The sequence below is a fragment of the Zingiber officinale genome, chromosome 6A (assembly GCF_018446385.1).
Source record: "Zingiber officinale cultivar Zhangliang chromosome 6A, Zo_v1.1, whole genome shotgun sequence".
Classification (NCBI taxonomy): Eukaryota; Viridiplantae; Streptophyta; class Magnoliopsida; order Zingiberales; family Zingiberaceae; genus Zingiber; species Zingiber officinale.
In genome coordinates, this window is record NC_055997.1 from 78,557,922 (window position 1) to 78,561,592 (window position 3,671).

Consider the following 3,671-nt stretch of genomic DNA (forward strand, 5'->3'; position numbering starts at 1 on the left):
AAACATTTAAACTTTTGAAGATTTTGAAAATATATTTAAAAAAAATTGAAATGATAATCTTAAGCATGAGTTGAAAATTAATTTTGAAAGTCTAAGAATTAATAATTTTTAAAAAATTAATTATAATAATTAAGATTTTTGAACTTTTACTATGATTGAGATTTTAAATTAATTAAAGATAATTAACTTTTTGAAATTAATTATGATAATTATAATGATTTGAAAGTAATGATCATTTTGAAATATAATTTGAAAATATTTATAGAATTAAGTAAGATTTTAGAATTAATTATGATTTTAAAATTAATTATAAAATTAATTATGATTTTTAAAATAATTATGAAAATAATTATGATTTTAAAATTAATTATAATATTAAGTAAGATATTGAAATTAATTATGATTTTAAAATTAGTTATAATTTTGAAATTAAGATTAAAATTAATTAAGTTAAATTTATTAAATTGATTGAATTAAGGTTGATTAATTAGATTGAATTAGGTTAAATAAATTTGACTAAGTTCATTCTAAGTCTATCTCACTCGATTCTAAGTTGTCAATCAAAGAACCTTGTATGTTGTTGTTAGATAGTTAACTTAAACTTAGATTATATCTAAGGATTAATTTACCACTACAACAAAAATATTAAAAGACAACGGTTAAAAACCGTTGTCGTAGACCCTTTAAAACCGTTGTAATTGGCAGTGTTGTTAAAAGTGGGGGGCTACGACAACGGTTTTAAACTGTTGTCTTAGAGTGAAAAGATAACAGTTTTGCAACAGTTTTAAACTGTTGTCTTTGAATGAAAAGACAACGGTTTAAAACCGTTGTTATTTAGAGCATTTTTACTGCAGTTACAATCGGTTTTGGAGCTACGACAACGGTTTTTAACCGTTGTCTTTGAGTGTGATAGACAACAATAACAATTTTAAACTGTTGTCTTTTGAATTATTATCTTTTAATACCAATATATCATATTTCAATTTAAATATATAATAAAGAATCATAATCAAGAAAGAATATTCCCCACATCAATATCATTCAAAATGTTACTTATACAAGAATTACAATCACAAAAGAAAAAACATGTCTCATATTCAAATAAAATTTATCCCAATACAAATAAACAAATAAACTCCATTTGCAACTAATGAACAATAGCCAAAAGACTAGAAACTTGTGATGGTGGTTCATGTCATGTAGGATTGCATTTTCATACTTTATCATGCCACCAGTAAGAGTTCCTTGCTGAGAATCTTGCCAGACCTTAAACATATCTTGAATTAATTCTTGACGGGCCTAAGCACAAACCAATCCAGCATATTTTGTCTCCTCGAGCCAGTCTTAAGACACAACAACCTGACAAACCAAATATAATCAAGATAGTAAGGATGCATCAAGGCAACTATACATCGATAAGTTGTTGTACCACCCAAAACAAGCAGTATAATTGTTAAACTGCTGTTATATGGATATCAAAGATATTTAAAAAGTCATCAATTTGCTAAATCTCATCAGAGTCAACCATACACAAGCATAAATTTAAAGTGAATTGAATCTTATGACATTTTTAATTTATTGGCTAAATACCAATTGACATCAAGCTTCATTATACCAGGACCCTTATCTTTTGGCAAGATTGTTATAGAAAATATACAATATATCTCTGAGGTCCAAAAAATGGTTGGCAAAGAAAAATATAACCTAACCCAACATGAACAGGAAAATTATATCAACCACAATACAAAAAAAATTAATTCACACTTCTGCATGAGTTGTATGTGACAGCAATGAAGACAGACCTGACTTTGGAGCAAAGAAACTTCTTCGTCCATGATGGTTTTCCATTTTTCAACAAGCAGATTTCAACCTTGCATTGCAAAATTGTGGCAGAAAGATTCCAAAATAACCAAGAAGCATAGAAGAAAGAAGATATTACAAAGTTTTCAGAAAAGTCCAGATTACAAACTTCTTGATCACCCAAAAGATCATATATTGTTGGTTCAACAGACTTCCCAAGGTATATGATCTAAACAAAGGCAGTAAAAGTAATGCATCAAAATCTTTGATCAAACAACACTATATTATCTTATGGAAGCTTATTGAATCATGATCACATTCAAGAAAAATGTCATGGACATTTATGAAGTCCGTAGAGCTTGGTCCATTGTAGAAAGTTGCCTTCCGAGACACACTGGTAACTGCGACTGCTTCTTTGTCCACAAACTCGACATCAGGATGGCATGTGAAGCCTGCTATATGAATACATCGGGTAGGGATTATGTCGCAGAGGACGGAACTGCTTCAGCCCTGGAACATTGGTTCGTTTGGCGGCAACCTGAAACAAAGCATTCATCTTGTTGTTAGAAAAACCAACGTTGCTGTTAATAAGAATTTAAAAGTGTGCTGGTAAGAAAAATACTTGAGATTAAATAGACAAACCTTGATTGGACGACCATGAAGCTCAGACTCATGCAACCAAAAGGCTTCTTGGACTGCCTCAACTTCCAAGAATTCGACATAAGCAAAACCCTTTGGCTGACCGTTTCTGTCAGTGAGAATGGTGACTTTGTTAACAGTACCACGCGACTGAAAATGTTGTTGAACCTCTTCAGGGGTGCAAGCATAATCAACCTACAGTTTAATAGAAATATCAACATGAGTATCAATCTAGCAGTGGCTTTCCCAACTCAAGATGTTGCTACTAAATCACTTGCTGTTAAAGGTTTCAGAAGAATTCTATATGTATAAAACATAACAATCATTGACAAATAGTTACAGTGTGACCGTTGATGCTAAGAATAAGAAACCAAAATTCTATAATAGAAGACAACAACCCTATCCAATTTGGAACAAGTATCAAACAAAAAAGATAGCCTTAGCATAGACTATATATTACAAAATTCTAATAAGGTGCAAGTCGAGAATCCTCAGTAACTTGGGCATATATATATATTTCAAATAATTCTTTGTTTTAAATAATCTTTTTCCCTTTTTTTCTTTGGTAATTTTTTCAAGTACAAGCTAACGGTAACTGGAGTTCAATGTTACTCTGTACAATCTTATAGGACATAACTTTTGTATGGATCTACTATAAAGACGAATTGAAGATGTCTGGTACAAGGACAATAATACCAAATTTTAATCATTGAACCACTTAAATTCAGCCAAACCATAACAATGTTACTACAAATTATCAAACTTCTAATGAGCACAAACACAGTTTTGGGAACTTAAACATTATAGTAGGCACTCTTTGCATGTACCACATTCAAGTAATATGCACCAAAAAAGAAAAAGAGGGAAGGTAAATCCATTTGAATGTCTTTACCCATTATTTAACCTGTAGCAACTTATACAACTCACATAATTTACAACTAATCAGATATCTTGAGCGGGTCTAGCAACTTATCAGATATAAGTAAACTTGCTGCATACAAAGCAAAGGATTTCTTGAAAGGAAATAAATAAATAAATAATCAGGCTACATACACTAACAAATAAAAAAAAGTACTTGGAGTCGAACTCAATGGCAAGCTCAATCAAAGGGCCAATGGAAGCCCCCTCGAAAGCAGATGCGGCCATCAGAAGCCCAAACCTCTTCTTCTGTTGCAAGAGAGAACAGATGAACAAAAGGAAAAAAAAACATTTTTATCTTCTCTTCAGAAGAT

General features: G+C 30.8%; 1 long non-coding RNA gene across 1 annotated transcript; it reads right to left on the reverse strand.

Annotated features, from left to right (window-relative positions):
- Positions 1-1,069: 1,069 nt before the first annotated feature.
- On the reverse strand, positions 1,070-1,934 carry LOC121994102. Its single transcript, XR_006115582.1, has 2 exons — positions 1,803-1,934; positions 1,070-1,359 (listed from the first exon to the last, which is right to left on the reverse strand). It is a non-coding gene; the product is annotated as an uncharacterized LOC121994102 (long non-coding RNA).
- Between the last annotated feature and the right edge of the window lie 1,737 nt (positions 1,935-3,671).